Source organism: Piliocolobus tephrosceles, chromosome 4 (assembly GCF_002776525.5).
Source record: "Piliocolobus tephrosceles isolate RC106 chromosome 4, ASM277652v3, whole genome shotgun sequence".
Classification (NCBI taxonomy): domain Eukaryota; kingdom Metazoa; phylum Chordata; class Mammalia; order Primates; family Cercopithecidae; genus Piliocolobus; species Piliocolobus tephrosceles.
In genome coordinates this window covers 74,552,790-74,570,441 of record NC_045437.1, presented here as the reverse complement: position 1 = coordinate 74,570,441, position 17,652 = coordinate 74,552,790, and the positions used below count along the sequence as shown (strand labels likewise).

At 43.3% G+C, this 17,652-nt stretch overlaps 1 long non-coding RNA gene across 1 annotated transcript in view; it reads right to left on the bottom strand.

The window, feature by feature from the left end:
- The window catches only part of LOC111544408, a 79,971-nt gene extending 64,231 nt beyond the window's left edge, over positions 1-15,740 (bottom strand). Inside the window, exon 1 of the long non-coding RNA XR_002732155.1 lies at positions 15,566-15,740. This is a non-coding gene — a long non-coding RNA (uncharacterized LOC111544408). The remainder of the gene's footprint in view (positions 1-15,565) is intronic.
- Between the last annotated feature and the right edge of the window lie 1,912 nt (positions 15,741-17,652).

Below are 17,652 nucleotides of genomic sequence, written 5' to 3'. Positions count from 1 at the left end.
TTCAAATATGTAAACATATGGTGTATGGGCCTCCAATTGCACTCTTCCCTCAGGCCTCGTAAATGATAAGCATGGCTCCAATCATAAGGTTTTAAGAACTGTACAAAGATGCAAAAAAACAGTCCCTGAAGTGTGATGAAAGTTTGAGGAGTCTGTCAATAGCAAGTATTTGGCTTCTGTTTCCTCATCTTTTCTTCATGCTTGATCATGAACAAATCTGACTTTTCTCTGTCTGGCTTCCCTCTCTGCCATATCAGATGCCCCCTCAGCCATGGAAGAACAGGATGGCTAACATCAAATGGCACAAGAGCTTTGAGCAGCAGTTGAAATGCGAGTCCACAAGTGAAAGCAAAGTTCTGCACTTTTTGTCAAAAATGGACTATAATTTGGAGAATGAATTTGAAATACATCATAACCAAGCTGTTCTAAAGACTGATTTAATATTTTACATAATATCACATATGTTTTTGAAATCATAGTAAAGACACCTGGAATCATAATGCTTTTTCAGTGGCAAATGTCATACTACGTTTTTAGGGCATTACGTCAATTTAGTATTTCACGTATTATTAATAATGCCTCATTACATAAAATTATTACTAAACTGGCAATTAAGTGGATGTGAAGGATCCATATGCTAAACTGCTCATAACATTTCAATTATGAACTTCACATCAGATGTCTCCTAGTGTACATTAACAACATTCATGAACAACCTCTCGCCAGAACCACCCAAATGAACTCTGCTTTGTAGCATGTGATATTGGCATAAAGTCATTTTGCACATTTTCCTGAATTTAAGAAAATTAGAAATGGAATCAGCAGATGAAGCAGCTAGTCCTCTCTCCCGGTAGTAGTAAAACATTTGCTAATGCTGGAATTTGCTCTCGCTTAAATATATTAAGCCTTGGAGGTGACATTTGTGCTTCTTGCTTGACTAAAGAGTTGTTTTCTTGTTCTTTGATTTGCATTTTCTCTTCCAAATAAACAAGCAAACAAACAACAGTGATTCCATTGTTTCTAGATGCATTTTCTATGCTCATGCTCACTTTTGTCCCTAACTGACTCAGTCTTCTGGTTGTTTATGAATCTGAGTGGTGTAACAACAGAGTGTTTCTGCCTGGGGGCTGTCCTTGAACACAAAACCCAATGATGCCTTAAAGAATGGTTTGGTGCACATCACCCCTAAGTGTGACGATCCTGGATTCAGTCCGTCCCTTTGTTCTCCTGAAACAGTGGAAAAGGCCTCAATCAGAGTCTGATTCTAGGGCCTCTTCCGAGAATTGGGGGTAGGTGACTCTAGCTATTAGCACAGTGGTCAGGGATTTGCCCTCTGATTTCGTTAGCACACCCTGCTGATGTGCAGTTTCACAAGGCAAATAAACCTTAGTCTCCTTTATCCTTACCGAGCACTGCCTAGTAATATAATGAGTAAGATCAGCCAGCTCCGAAACCACACCTTCTAAGGATATGCGGCGTCTTTTTTTTTTTTGAGATGAAGTTTCTCTCTTTTGACCAGGCTGGAGTGAAGTGGCACCATCTTGGCTCACTGCAACCTCTGCCCTCCAGGTTCAAGTGATTCTCATACCTTAGCCTCTCGAGTATCTGGGATTATAGGTGCCTGCCACCATGCCTGGCTAACTTTTGTATTTTTAGTAGAGTCAGCGTTTCACCATGTTGGCCAGGCTGGTCTAGAACTGCTGATCTCAGGTGATTGACCTGCCTCAGCCTCAGCCTCAAAGTGCCAGGATTACAGGCGTGAGCCACTGCGCCCAGCCGATATGCAGCATTTTATTGGTGACTCCATGATTCAATGTTTGGATCCCCACCCTAACTCAAATGAAAATGATCAGATTCTAAGCTAGATAAATATTTTAGCAGAATATTGATGTATTAATTTACAACTAGAGGGCTGGTTGTGGTGGCTCACGCTTGTAATCCCAGCAATTTGGGAGGCTGTGGTGGGCAGATCACTTGAGGTCAGGAGTTCGAGGCCAGCCTGGCCAACATAGGGAAACACTGTCTCTACTAAAAGTACCAAAATTAGCCGGGCATGGTGGCACACACCTGTAGTCCCAGCTACTCAGGAGACTGAGGCAGGAGAATTGCTTGGACCAAGGAGGTGGAGGCTGCAGTGAGCTGAGATTGTACCACTGCACTCCAGCCTGGGTGACACAGCAAACCCTGTCTCAAAACAAACAAACAAAAATTTACAACTAGCATTTCACTTGTCTTGGAAACTGGACTATTTAGTCTCTTCTGTTCACAGCATACCTTTCTTAGTTTCTGAGAACTAGGGAAGTTTAATCAATAGCCAAAAGGTTGCATTTAATTTGACAAATATTTATGGAGACTCAATAAAGTACCAAGTACCAAAGATGCAAATATGATAAAATATATTTTCCGCCCTGGAAGGATTCATAGTCTAGAAAGAGTGGTGCTGAGTTTCCATATTGTGTATTCAAGAAACAGTGAAGACAAAGACAGAGGAGGTGTGGTTGATTCTGCTGGGATGAAGATGGAAGCTGAAAATTGATCCACGTGAGAAAGAGTTGATCAAGAAAATCTGAGTTAAGGCCATGAAGAATAAGTGGGTGTTTGCCTGGTGAAGACAGAGGGAATAACATATGCAAAGGCAGAGGGATAAGAAACAGCGGAACACATGCAGATAGTTCAGAATGGCGGGAGCATAGGGAATAAAGGATGTGATGACAGAAATGAGGCTGGACAGCTGACTCAGGATGCCTGCAGAGTACTGTGGGAGCCTTGCTGAGGAAGGACATTTGTCCTTAAATGCTAGGGTCTATGGAAGATTGTGCTATCGGCCCCAAATTTTCACTCCTCTGTGCAGCCATACCCTTTGCCATGTGACTTTGTAGTTTTTACCACTAAAGAAATGGAATATGTTGCCCTACTTCTTGACTTTAGGGTTTGGGGTTTTGTTTGTTTGTTTGTTTTTTGGGACAGGGTCTTGCTCTGTCACCCAGGCTGGAGTGCAGTGGTGTGATCATGGCTCACTGCAACTTCCGCCTCCTGGGTTCAAGCAATCCTCCCACATCAGCCTCCAGAGTAACTGGGACTACAGGCACACACCACCATGCCTGACTAATTTTTGTAAGTTTTGTACAGATGGGGTTTCACCATGTTTTCCAGGCTGGTCTCGAACTCTTGGCCTCAAGTGATCCACCTGTCTCAGCATCCCAAAGTGCTGGGATTACAAGTGTGAGCAACTGTGCCCAACAGGCTTGTGACTAGCTTTGACCAATACAATGAGGTGTAGGTGCTGGTGTGCCTGCTCCAAGCCTAGGCCTTAGGAGGCCTTGTGCATTTCCATTTCCCTAGTTACATGTGTGCCATCACCACTAGAGGAGCCTGCCCAGGCTAGCAGGATAACAGCACTGTGGACCAGAGTCAACTCACCCCTGCCAAGCCCAGTCTAGGTCAGCTCAGCTGACCACTCAGATTCATAGGCCAAATCAATGCTTATTGTTGCATGCACTTGAGATTTTTGTGGTCTTTTGTTCTGCAGCATTTTTATGGATTTGGCTAATGAATATAGGCCATGAAAGGGCCACAAATGGGTATAACATGCTCCAATTTTTGTTTTACAATATGTATTTTATCTGAATGTGATGGATAGGCTAAAAAGAAGTGAAAATGGAGGCTGGGAAAACAGTGTGACTATTGTAGTAATCCAAGGAGAAATGTGAGGACCCGAACGAGGCCCTTTCACTATGGATAGGGAGGTGAGGGGAGGAATTAAGATTTTTTGCCCTTAAAATAGTTTTAATTTTGAAATATTTCAAACATACAGGAAAATTCACAAAATAGCATGACTAACACCCATCTGACTATAACCAAGAATGAACGTGTCAACGTGTTTCCACTTTTTAAAAAGAGATATAGCCTTATCCCCAATTCTTACTCCTTTCCTTCCTCCTTAGGGGCCATCACTGTCCTGAGGTTGAGTGTATTATTTCCATGCATGATTTCTATTTTTATTTTATTTTTATTTTCTTTGAGATGGAGTCTCACTCTGTCACCCAGGCTGGGGTGCAGTGGCACAATCTTGGCTCACTGCAACCTCCGCTTCCTGAGTTCAGGTGATTGTCCTGCCTCAACCTCCCATGTAACTGGGATTATAGGCTCATGCCACCACACCCAGCTAAGTTTGGTATTTTTAGTAGAGACAGGGTTGGCCACGCTGGTCTTGAACTCCTGACCAGCCTCCCAAAGTGCTGGGATTAGAGGCGTGAACCACTGCGCCTGGCCTCCATACATGATTTTTAGTTTTTAGACGCAGTATGTATCCACAAACAAAATATACTACTCTTCTGTATATTTAGAATTTTACATATCATCTCACGTATGCTTTTGAAACTTGTTTTCTTCGTATTATGTTTTTGTGATTTATCCATGTTGATATACATAGGTCTAATGCATAGTGGAATTTAGAGATAATAAAAAAGTAAAACTTAACAATGTAAAATACAAGACAGAGGAAAAAAATTTCAGATCACCACCATATTTCTGGCTAAGATGAACATGTAAATTACAGACAAAGATGAGGAATATAGTAGAAGGAGTAGGTTTGAAATGAGGAGGCCTGCAAGATATTGAGTTCACTCTGAGTGTGGAGGTGTGCTTGTTTCTTGATGGAACATGCTCTGTGGGCAATTGCATTTGAGGAGTGCGCAGGAGCATGATCTGTCTGGAGATAGAGCCTTACCCTGTTACCATAGTGAAGCAGTCACAACTGTAAAAACTGACGAGAGTACCTAGGAAATGAAAGCTGGGTGAGAAGAAAAGAAGACCAAAAGCAGGACTCCCTGCCACATATACCAACAGTTGAGGGCAAACAGAGGACCAACAGACAGTGCTTTCCTTACATCTTTGCAGGGAATATTCTCTCCTTTAGATTTAAAGCAACAGCCATAGCAATTCACCATAAGATATTCAAAGGCAATTTTGCCTTGCTCTAAATAATAATAATAATACAGATATTTAAAGGAAAAACTCTTAAATTTTCTTTTCCTTTTTTTTTTTTGAGACCAAGTTTCACTCTTGTCACCCAGGCTGGAGTGCAATGGGGCGATCTCGGCTCACTGCACCTCTGCCTCCCAGGTTCAAGCCATTCTCCTGCCTCAGCCTCCCAAGCAGCTGGGATTACAGGCATCTGCCACCATGCCCAGCTAACTTTGTATTTTTAGTAGAGATGGGGTTCTACCATGTTGGCCAGGTTGGTCTCAAACTCCTGACCTCAGGTGATCCACCCGCCTTGGCCTCCCAAAGTTCTAGGATTACAGGCATGAGCCACTGCACTGTGCTTGTCCAAATGTTGAATTTTCTAATGAAAGAAGTGATGCTTTCTTATCTGTAACTAAATTAGTGAGAGACGGTTGACTATTTAGATGTCAGAAACAACATCTGTTTCTCTTCCACTTGGAGGGTCTCAGGGGTGAGTTGGAGATAAAGAATATAAACCCAGTTGTCTTACATTTTCCAAACACACTGCTGCCCATTTTAACTTACATGTGCAGTTTCCCTCCAGATTAAAAAAAGCAATCTACATTCTACCAGAGAATATTTGAAAAGGCTTCAGCTGTCAAATGCTGACCATACACATCAAAAAATGAGATGGTTGAGCTAGATCCTATGGGCTGATGGCTGGCATTAGGCACACCACTCCCTGGATCACACATTCCCATCAGGAAAACATTTTTGAGCTTGTATCCCCATATTCACATGTGTCAATGTTATCCTGGTACTATGAAGCTAATAAATCATATATATTATAAAACACACTCTGAGATGTATGTGTGTGTGTGTATATATATTATTTATTTATTTATTTTGAGACAGAGTTTCACTCTGCCACCCAGGCTGGAGTGCAGTGGAGTGATCTCGGCTCACTGCAACCTCTGCCTCCCAGATTCAAGTGATTCTCCTGCCTTAGTCTTCAAGTAACTGGGATTACAGGCCCTACCACCATGCCTGACTTTGTTCTTAATAGAGAACAAAGTTTCACCTTGTTGACCAGGCTGGTCTCGAACTCCTGACCTCAGGTGATCCGCCTGCCTCGGCCTCCCAAAGTGCTGGAATTATGGGCCTGAGCAACTGCACCCGGCCGACTCTGAGATATTTTAAATACAAAGGATATGCAATAAATAGAAACAGGCATTCTACTATTTCTCTCCCACTCTCCAACAGATTGTCTTATTTATCCTTGGGAGTGTCTGCCTCACTTTTGAATTCCCCAAATAAAAGAGATAATTTGACTACTCCTTCACATAGGAAAAGATGTTTTGCATTGCTATTATTCTGAAAATGATGTTGGTTACTCTTTTTTTTTTTTTTTTTTTTTTTTTTGAGACAGGATCTCACTCTGTTGCCCAGGCTGGAGTGCAGTGGCGCAATCTTGGCTCACTGCAACCTCCGTCTTCTGGGCTCAAGTGATCCTTCCACCTCAGCCTCCTGAGTAGCTGGGACCACAAGCATGGGCCACCATGCCCAGGTAATTTTTGTATTTTTTGTAAAGGCAAGGTTTCGCCCAAGCTGGTCTCAAACTCCTGAACTCAAGCAATCCACCCACCTCGGCCTCCCAAAGTGCTGGGACTATAGGCATGAGCCACTGTGCCTGGCTGGTTACTCTTTTTCAAAGACATTTATCACACATGAAAATGCAGAGTTAGAAATAATTAAGAGTTTAATTTAAAAATTACCTGTGGCATGTGAAATGGAAATTAGGAACTCATTTTTTTCTGCAAGTTTACCCCATCCCCAACATCCCTAACCCCTAGAATGACTAGTTTATTCTTAATCTGTATAATTTTGTCATTCTGAGAATGTTATATGCATGGAATCATACAGTATTCATACAGCAAATTCGTACAATAACAGTGACTTTCAAGATTGACTTTTTTCACTCAGTATAACGTCCTTGAGATTCATCTGAGTTGTGTCATGTATCAATAGTTGGTTATCTTTTTATTACTGAGTAGTATTCCATGGTAGGGGCATACCACAGTCTGTTTAATCATTTGCCTATTATAGGACATTTTAGTTGTTTCCTGCTTTTAGCTATTGCAAGTAAAGCTGCTGTGAACAATTGTATACAGGTTGTTGTGTGGACATCAGTTTTTATTTATTTGGGATAAATTCTCAATGTACAATTGTTGAGTAATATGGTAAGTATATAATTTTTTTTAGAAACTGCCAAACTTACATTTCCAACAGCAATGTTACAAGATAAACTGGATTATGTATCTAGAGGGAGCTGACTTTTCTGTAGGAGCAGACTGCCTCTCTCCTTACTTTCTAACTTCTAATCAACAACTGAAGAGTTTGGAAAAACTCTAAAATGAGCAGCAATGAGTCTGAGTAAAACACTTTCTTCTTAAATGACGATTTTTATCATACGTGTATCTTCTCTACATTGCCTGTTAACGAGTCTGATTCTTTCAAATCGTAGTATATATTTTTTCTTTCAAAGAAAACAGCCCTATCTACTTGAAATACAGGTGGTTTTTCTTTGAACTTAACATTGATGGAAGTGCACAATATCCTATTTGTCCTATTCTTGATGCTAATTAGATTTCCTAAATCTCATCTCATGATACCAGTATATTGGTCATGAGACTGTTAATATTATCTATTTCTTTTTCTTTTTTAAAATGTAATGCCTGGCATCTTCAAAGATAAATATAATGGGAAGCATAATTTTTATTTTTATTTTATTTTATTTTATTGAAATGGAGTCTTGCACTGTCTCCAGGCTAGAGTTCAGTGGCGCGATCTTGGCTCACTGCAACCTCTGCCTCCCAGGCTCAAGTGATTCACCTGCCTCAGCCTCCTGAGTAGCTGGGACTACAGGCCTGTGCCACCACACCTGGCTAATTTTTGTATTTTTAGTAGAGACAGGGTTTCACCATGTTGGCCAGGCTGGTCTTGAACTCCTGACCTCAGGTGATCCACCTGCCTTGGCCTCCCAAGTGCTGGGATTACAGGCATGAGCCACCATGCTCAGCCAATTTTTATTCCTTTTTATCAAATTTATTTAAACAACTGAAGTCTGGAAATTAAATTTGACACTCCTCAAAAAACAAACTTCAAGTGACAAGGACTCATTGCAGTGAAAGCAAGAGCCCACAGACCCTCATTCTCCTACATTTGATTTGGAGTGAAAAGTTGCAGTGCTTTTCCATCTTCCCAGAAGTGAGTAGAATGCATGCAGATTTCTTCTCAGCCCCAATTCCTGCAAAGAGTCATTACTTCTCTCCATCAGTCTTAGTGGGCTTACTCATAGGCCTGAGTCATGTATGACTCAGCAGAGCCTACTGCCAAAAAGGACTGTCCTCTGAATGGAGAACCCTCAGAGCCAGCCCGCCAAGAACCAAAGTACTCATACCCAGGAAGGGTCACTGTGGACAGAGACTTACTAGAATAGAGGCCCCTTGTCATCAGGGAGATTCTAAAGCCCAGAGTGCAAAAATTTCTGTTGGGCTCAGAAGCCCTGGTCACCTTGGCCTCTCTTCCTTTTCTCCTGACCTGTGTCCTGGGATCGGTGGTCTGGAGGTAGAGCCTACAGAGTGTCAGGAGGCCGACGTGTTTTGAGCCTGTATGGTTAGGGGTAGGTCAACCTGAAGTAATAAATAGACCCAAACATATAGTTGCTCAGCACGATGGAAGTTTATTTCTTGCTCACCTCACATTATAGCGCAATTGAAAAATTATGTAGACAAACAGAGATGTGGCTGGGAGGCAGGGCTCTGCTCCAGACAGTCACCCTGGGACTCAGGCTGATGGGGACCTTTAAAATCTGTCTTCCAGGAGAACACTTGGAGGAGGGCAGAGGAGAGGAGGCATTTCCATCTCAGTTAGACAGAATGGGGGAAAGCGTGTGGACGAGTATGTCCAGGAGGACTTTATGAGCCCAAGCAAGAGGTGGTACACATCACTTGTGCTCACATTCTACTGGGAAAACCTAGTTCCATGTCATCTTATTTCCCTCCAACTACAAGGAAATCTGGGAGACAAGGCCTACTAGTGTGGCCAAAGAAGGGAAGATTTCTGGTGGCCAGAAGTGACCAGTTATGCAGCAGTCTCCACCACAGAGCCCTTAGCACTCAGCTGGTACCTGTGAGGGATTCTCATAAAGTGGGAAGGGGACCCGAGGGCCTGAGCACAGTGAATCTGCAGCCCAGGGGAGGGTGTTTTCAGAGCTCAGACTCTGCCATGTCGTTCCCACAAGGTGTGAGAGAAGTAAGCAGCAGCCTCACCAGGCTGACTCCGCAGACAGAATTGCTGCTCTCTGGAAGGAAATTTCCTATCCCTAGGAAACTAGGTAACTTTTCTATCAGAACAGAGGATCAATGGCAAAAATGAGTTCCAGGGAGATTGCAGAGCATTTGTTCATTCAGTCTGACTGCAGGAGTGGGTGATGGGAAGTCAGTTTAGTTGTACAAACAAAGGAGAATGAAACAGAGTCATGTGTGTCTTCAAAGGAGCCCAAGCACCTAACTCCAAAAGTGTAGGATGCCCTTGAAGTAAGTTCTTGCTGACAGATCACAGAAGCCAGGCGGGGGAAGGCTCTGATTGCTCCAACGTCAGAACAGGAACACTTGCATAGGTGCTCTCCTTTATTACAGCCCCACCCCCTGTAAAGGTAAAGAGCTGATGCGGAACCAGCGTGTGCAGACTCCCTTCCCCGCTGCCCTTGGCCCAAGGGCAACCGCACAAAATGGGATTAATTGGGATTATGGGGGCTTTGGCTGCTTGGCTGCTACTCAAGGATGAATGCTTAATTTATGTCTCAGTGGTCTTGACTCCTGCCTGATTAAACTGGCTCACTCAGGCCATTGTTTGCCAAGGACTTTCCTTTCAAAGGAGTGGCTACAGGTGGTGCTTTTATGTGACAGCTTTTTAGCTTTGATGTGGTACGTGGCTTTAATGGATTGCTGCAATGCTGCCTTTCTCTCAGAAATAACTAAAAGCACAAACAAATTCAATGGCTTCTCCTTCCATCTTTCAGGGTTTTTCTTGTGACTATCAAAGTGTCAACAGGTGTGATTGTTCACAAATATATATAAGGGCTGTGGAATTATTACTGGGCAAGAGAATAGAGCATTTATTTGGAAAACATTCACCGAGCAGAGATGTTAGGATTCAGAAATGCCTCCCCTCCTCTTAGCAACCCACTCCTCTGAATCAAAAGGTGCCCTTAGGCAGGCCTGAGGTTGATGGTGCCCTGAAGCTGATAGAGACAGGGACCCTCCTCCAGCTCCCCTGCACTGTTCCTTGCCAGGGCGCTTAGGATCCTCTCCTGTGTTAGACCCCGTGTTAGACCGGAAGCTTCGTCTCTGAAGTTTGCTGCAGCCTGGGCCAAGCTTTGTTGTTATTTCTGTGATGGGGAATAGAGAGAACGTAAAGATGTTGCTAGGATTTCAAATTAGCAAAAGTGAGGGATGCCATCTGTCCTGAAATTTGATGAAGCCCCTCAGGGAAGATGTACCAAGGTAAGGAAAGGTTGCTGTAAGCATTATATGAAAATAACCCCAGGAACTTTGGCTGAAAAATGTCCTTATCACTTGCCTGTCAGGGCATAGTCAGTGTACACCTTCTTCTGCTGAGTAGATTCTTCCAAAAACGGGACCAGTTTGCAGACCTGGCCTACTGCTGTGCATGCAGATACAGCCAGAGTACCTGTCCTCAGGATGGCAGAGGTGGCAGAAACCCACAAAATTTTCCAGTTGAAACTCATCTTTTACAGATGAGGAAACTGAGGCCCAGAGGGGAAATGAGCTTGCCTTGAGTACATGGTAAATCATTCCCAGTGCCCTTAGCTGATTTACAAAGAGCCAATTTACCCTGTCCACACTCTTCCTAAATGTAGGAGGTAAAATTACGCAGCTTTCTTGCTAAAGATAGATATTTAGTATAATCATCCAAAAATTATATCCCTGTCTTTAAGCAACTTTCATGCCTAAAGTACTCCTCTAACCCTGAATCCACTGAAAGCCAGAACCAAACACTCTTAATCATATATCTTGTTTTGGAATTGTTCTCTAGTTAGGCCACAAAAGCCTGCCTTGTTTTCCCATCTACTGCCTGTAGTCAGGAACCAGGTCCTTGCTTTTCTCTGGATCTCTCCCAGCAGAACCAATGTTACTAAATGAATAGTGTATGGATAGTTCTAGGTACCTCAATGCATAGCCCTTCACTGCCCAGGAAGACCTCACTTGTCTAGTTGTTGGCAGCCAGGGGATGTAGAGGAAGACCCTGTGAAGCATTTTTAAAAGAGGGATTGATAGCTAGCTATCAGGAGCCCTTTCTACAAAATTTTGTTCCGAACTTGCAGCAAAGCTATGAGTTTGCCTTACAGTAAAAAGAGGTATATTCATAGAAGGTAATAAAATTTCTGTTCTAGTTAATTGGCTGGGCACAGTGGCTCACACCTGTAATACCAGCAGTTTGGGAAGCCAAGGCAGGTGCATCACCTGAGGTTAGGAGTTCAAGACCAGCCTGGCCAAAGTGGCAAAACCCCGTCTCTACTAAAAATTAGCCAGAGATGGTGGTGTGCCCCTGTAGTCCTAGCTACTCGGGAAGCTGAGACAGGAGAATGGTTTGAACCCGGGAGGCGGGGGTTGCCATGAACTGAGATTGCGCCAGTGCACTCCAGCCTGGGTAACAGAGTGTGACTCCATAAAAAAAAAAAAAAAAAAAAAAAAAAAAAAAAAAACCCACCAGAAAAACTTCTGTTCTAGTTAATATTCTACTTCAAGATACTTTGCATATAAGAAAATTTCTTATATGGTCTTCAATGAGATTTTTTGCTTCGGTTTTGTTTTGCTTTATGAAATCATACTAGAAAGTTGAACATAAATTTCGAGTTTTGCGTTCATGCCTGGCCCTGGTTAAAGATGTGAAATTGGCAAAACTGAATTATAGGCCCTTTAGGGTCTCGCAACCCCAGCCAAGCCCCCTCAGCAGCATCTCTTGCTGCTCCCTTGGCTGTCCCTCACACCAACAGCTAAATATTTGCTAAATGAAATAGTGAAGGTGCTTGTCCCTGGCCCCAAATCCTGTAGCCAGGGCAGGAAGTGAGGTGTTGGGTCCTGTGAGTATGTTGAGGCCCTCAATAACCACATTAGGGATGTGGAGAGGGGAGTGCATTTTGTCTCCAGAAGAAGGAGAACCTGCTAGGAACACAGACATTCAGTAGGCAGAACTGGGAAATCTGTCTACAAATCTGGCTTTGCAATTATTTGTAACTATCAACCTCTTTAGCCATGTAATTTCAATATTCTCCATGTGTATTTCTTAGGTTATTCTTCCATTCCAGCACAGATCTGTCATGGAGGCAGTGCTGGGGATCAGTCAAGATGAGCCTGGGCTCCGAAGGCAATATCATGCTACAACCTTGGACAACTTGCTTACCATCTCCAGGCTCGGTTCCCTCATCTAACCATCGGGGGCTACTAATATTTACTACTTCATAAAGTTATCATGAGGGTAAAACTAGTGCATCAAAGCATTTAGGGCAGTGCCTGGTATAGTAAGCCCTCAACAAACATTAGGAGAACAAACGCCATTATTTTGACATTTGAGAAGTGTTCTGTGAATGGCTGGATATGTTGATTCCAGTCACTGGAAGCAAGGGAGACTCCAGTGTGAGGTTTGCTTTGCCTCATGCTGGCACTTAGACATTAATTTCATAAGCTGAAACACAGAATGGACCTTAAACATTAACCTAATATACCAAGAAATAAAAATACTGATCAAAGTGGCAGAAACAGCATAAACCATAGATATTATCTTTGTGTAATTTTTAAAAATGGTTACAACAAAATTGCTTCTTTTCATTACACATTTATGAAACTAAGCTGATTTCATGTGATCATACTGATTTTAATGTCTTCTTAGTATTTAGAAAATGTGAAACAACCTTCAATATGAACTATGACTTGTAAGTTTATATCTTCACTCAGCATGGAGAAAAAGCAATTTTCTTTTTTCTTCTTCTTCTTCTTTCTTTCTTTCTGTCTTTTTTTTTTTTTTTTTTTGGCCAAGCTCTGATGTGGCACTTGGTTCTAGAGAAGGTTCTGGCTATTGATACAACTCGAAAATCTGAGTTGATAGCAACAGAGGTTAAGTCTTCACATTGTGAGGTTCTATTGACTTTTCCTGCAGCCTTGCCCTTTATCCTTGTCTACACATTAGTTTGTGAGAAACCTTCAAAAGGTAGGGCACTCATTAGTGGTTCCATAGTGGATGGTTATGTTCAGTTGCTATTTCTTTGTATGCCGCTATTGTCTAGGTTATATTATGCAGTGTGACAAGTGCTGTGGAGAGCAAATGAAAGGCAAGTTTTCAGCACGAGCAAAGCTTATGTTACAAAGAGAGAGTGTTTTGAAATGGCCTTATGACAGAGCAAAGCACTATGCCAGGTGTAGTTGAACAACGAGGAACAAAGCCATCCTAACAAATAGCACCGGTCCATCTGGGAGGGGCAGGAAGGGAGCAGAGGGAGCCCACTCTTCTTAAGTGACTCCTTGATAACAATTTAAAAGATATTATACTGGATAATGGTTTTTACAACTCTAATGGATATTACAAGAAGCAGTGAGAGGTGGGATGTTAAAGCTCTGGAGAAGGAGATCCAGGGTGCCTCCTGCTTTTGAACTTCAAGATTGCCCCTCCTCTGGCCGACAGTTTTAGATACTGACCCCAAGCTCCCTGCCTCCTAAACATTAGAAAATGGTCATGCCTGGCCGGGCGCAGTGGCTCATGCCTGTAATCCCAGCACCTTGGGAGGGTGAGGTGGGCAGATCACGAGGTCAAGAGTTTGAGACTAGCCTGGCCAACACGGTGAAACCCCGTCTCTACTAAACATACAAAAATTAGCCGGGCTTGGTGGCAGGCGCCTGTAATCCCAGCTATCTCTGCCTTCCACTTGAAACTGGAAGGCAGAGGTTGCAGTGAGCTGAGATTGCACCACTGCACTCTAGCCTGGGCAAAAAGAGTGAAACTTCATCTGAAAAAAAAAAAAGAAAAGAAAAGAAAAAAGAAGAAAGAAAGAAAATAGTCATACCTTTAGACAATGGAACTCAAGCCTATTTTCTCTCTAGTCTACCAGTAAGTTTGGAAAAAGTTGAGAAAGATGTGTAAAGTAATAAGCATATTAACCAGGGATGGTTGTTGTTTTTATTTATAATATCCCCTTTAGAACAATGAGCCAAGAATGGCAAACACAATAGAAAAGACATCTCATGCACAGAAGACTAACTGGAGTTTTACGTGGGAGACTGGAGAGTCATTGCTAGCTTGTTGTATGAAGTAAGCAGGTGCTTTAATGAACTGTAGTATTTACTCCCAGAAATCTGGAATTTTCTTTGTTCTTATGCTTTATATTTCAGGAAAAGCTTTATTGCTATAGAGGAGGCAACAACATTCAGTAGCATGAAGTCAGCCTGTGGCATTCCCTACCTCTAGGGGTCAAAGAGCCTAATACTGTAGATGGATTTAAAAGAGGGCTAGAAAATTCTGTGGCAAATATTAGCATTTGCTGTCATGCATGTTAAAAAGACTGGTAATCAAGTATCATGCCTCAGAGAGTGAATGAATACTGCCAGGGCAAGCCTTCTTTCTCCCGCTCCTCCCTCCCCATGCTCACATCTCCACTACAGGAAACACGACTGAGTTGATGGGAAGGGAAAATGCTCTTGCCATAGGTCATTGAAAGCACACAATCCCCTGTGACTCAGGACCCAGGTGGGGAATTGGGAGGTACAAAGAGAGGAAAGTCAGGTTTCTCAGCCCTAGGATTCTGGCTGCTGCCCTTGAAGTTTCTCTGGACTGACAAGACTTTGAGGTCTGCAGGAAAGACAAGGCTTGATGAAAACCTCCTAAGTGTGGGTAAGTCTTAGGCTTTTCCTGGAGGAGATGGCCCTCCTGAGAGGCTGCAGCACCCCCGTATCATCTGGGATTCAGCCTCACTGTTATCCTGACCACCTGGGGAGGGGAGAAAACTGGCCGTCTTTGTTTTCTACTTTCTCCTTCCTTCCTGCTTTCTTCCCTTTTTCATCTTTTTCTTCCCTCTTCCTCCCTCTACAGTGAAGAAAGAACATCTGTTTCTCTTGCCGCTTCCCCTCAGAGGTGCCATAGGACCCCAGTGCCCATGAAGTCACTGGAAAATTCAGCTCTTTATTCCCCAGGCAAGAGGCTTGCTTAGAAAGTGTCTGGGCTGCAGGTCCTGTGTAGTGTCAATATCAGGTGGCCTCAGGGCCTTGGCTCTCCTCACTCCAGCATCTTCTCCCTTGCCCTCTCTACTTGACCCTTCCCTAACAGACAGAGGAGCTCTGATATTTTCCAACAGAAAACACAACCAGTCAGACACCCCCACTGGGCCCGTGCGCTCCTCTGGCTGTTCTCTCTGTGCTCTCTGAGAGCCATGTTTCTCACTAGGCTGACCGCAGAACGCTGTTTCTTTCCTGTATCCCATTCTCAGCTCAGTGGCTCCCTTCCATTTCCACTCTTGCCCTCTGCTCTCATTAGCATCAACAATTACCTCCATGTGGTCCCAGCTGCTTTTATCTCTCTTCGTGAGATAAACCCCTCTCCTTCCCCAGCATCCAATTTTTCTTTGCCTGTGACACCTCACTCTTCTGGGTTTCTCCATGACTCCGTCTTCTGTTCAGAGGTCTGAGCTCAGCCCTGGGACTCCTCTCCGTGTTTTCTCTCCCTAGGTAATCTCACCAGCCCACCACTTTCATACCACCTGTGCCGAGTTCTCCCGAGTGTGTATCTAAGCTCCTAACTCCTGTATCCAGTGATGTCCTCCTACTGGATGCCTCAGAAGCAACTCAATTGCAAACTGGTCAGACCTGAACTCTTCTGATCCCCCCAAATAGCAGTAAACCAATTCAGACACCCTGAAACATGAGAGTCCCATTTCCCTTTCTCACTCTGTATATACACTTGATCCATATGTCCTATCAGTTCTACTCCTAAAACATCTCACAGTTTTACTCAGGTCTCTCAATTCGCTGCCACCACCTAAGTCCAAGTCACCCGCATCCTACACCAGGACCACTGCAATAGCCTCAGAGCTGGTCTCCTCACTTCTACTTTTGCCCTTGTTACACTGAATCCGTTCTTAAGTGGCATCCATTCTTCTATTTAGCAGTAGAGAGATGTGTTAGGACCTAAGTTCGACCATATGATTTATCTGCTAAAAACTTATAAATTGCAATTGCAATTGGAATGCCTATAGGAAGTTGGTCCTGGCCAAGCTCCCATCACTTATGTGTCTCCAGTTTCCCTGCGGTGGCCCCTAACATCATTTCAATTCTAAGCTCTCTCCCACCACGGGGCCTCCACAAGGTTGATCCCTCTGTCTGAAATGCTCCTTCTCCCACTTTTGGCCTGACTTCTACCAATTTTTCTCAGGTTTCAGTGTAGATAACACTTCTTCATGGAGACTTTCCCCAGCCTCCCAATCTAAATGAGATCCTCCAATTAGGCTATCTCTTAGTTCCTCGTCTTTCCTTTGTTTAATTTATTGTAACTTATGAATATTGTGTGTATTTAAACTATTGACTGCCTTGTCCCCATAGGTTCCATGATCAGGGATTATGCCTGTCTCACCATTACGGCCTGGGGCATAGGTCTGTGTCTGCCGCCTAGCAGTGCTCTGTCTCTAGCTGTTAAAGAATGTGTACTAGTCAGGTCAGAACCGCCTGCTGGACATCACATGAGAGAAAAATGGGAGGCTGTCCCTACAAATAAGAACACTTAATTAATCATCTGAGCATTTTCAGTAGTGCTATTCTTTTCCTACCATACCATAAAATGAATTCTTATACCCTTTGTAATTATCAAGCTCAGATGACAAAGTTCCTGAAAACCAAGTTTTCTCTTAATTATTAAATGTGCTACTATGTCCTCTCTGGGTGGACAAATTTGCAAGAACTTGAAAATGGGCGGCAGGGCAAGGTGGCTCACATCTGTAATCCCAGCACTTTGGGAGGCTGAAGTGGGTGGGTCATGAGGTCAGGAGATCGAGACCAGCCTCACCTCTATGCCTCTATGGAAAATACAAAAATTAGCTGAGCGTGGTGGCATGCACCTGTATTCTCAGCTACTTAGGAGGCTGAGGCAGGAGAATCGCTTGAACCCGGGAGGCAGAGGTTGCAATGAGCTGAGATCTCACCATTGCACTCCAACCTGGTCAACAGAGTGAGATTCTGTCAAAAAAAAAAAAAAGAAAGAACGAGAGAAAGAAAGAAAGAAAGAAAGAAAGAAAGAAAGAAAGAAAGAAAGAAAGAAAGAAAGAAAGAAAAGGAAGGAGGGAGGAAAGAAGGGAGGGAAAGAGAGAGGGAGGGAGGAAGGAAGGAAAGAAGGAAGGAAGGAAAGAGGGAAGGAAGGAATGAAGGATGGAAGGAAGGAAAGAAAGAAGGAAGGAAAGGAGGAAGGAAGGAAAGAAGGAAGGAAAGACGAAAGGAAGGAAAAAGGGAAGGAAGGAAAGAAGGAAGGAAGGAAAGAAGGAAGGAATGAAGGAAATAGGGAAAGAAGGAAGCAAGGAAAGAAGGAAGGAAGGAAAGAAGGAAGGAAGGAAGGAAAGAAGGAAGGAAGGAAGGAAAGAAGGAAGGAAGG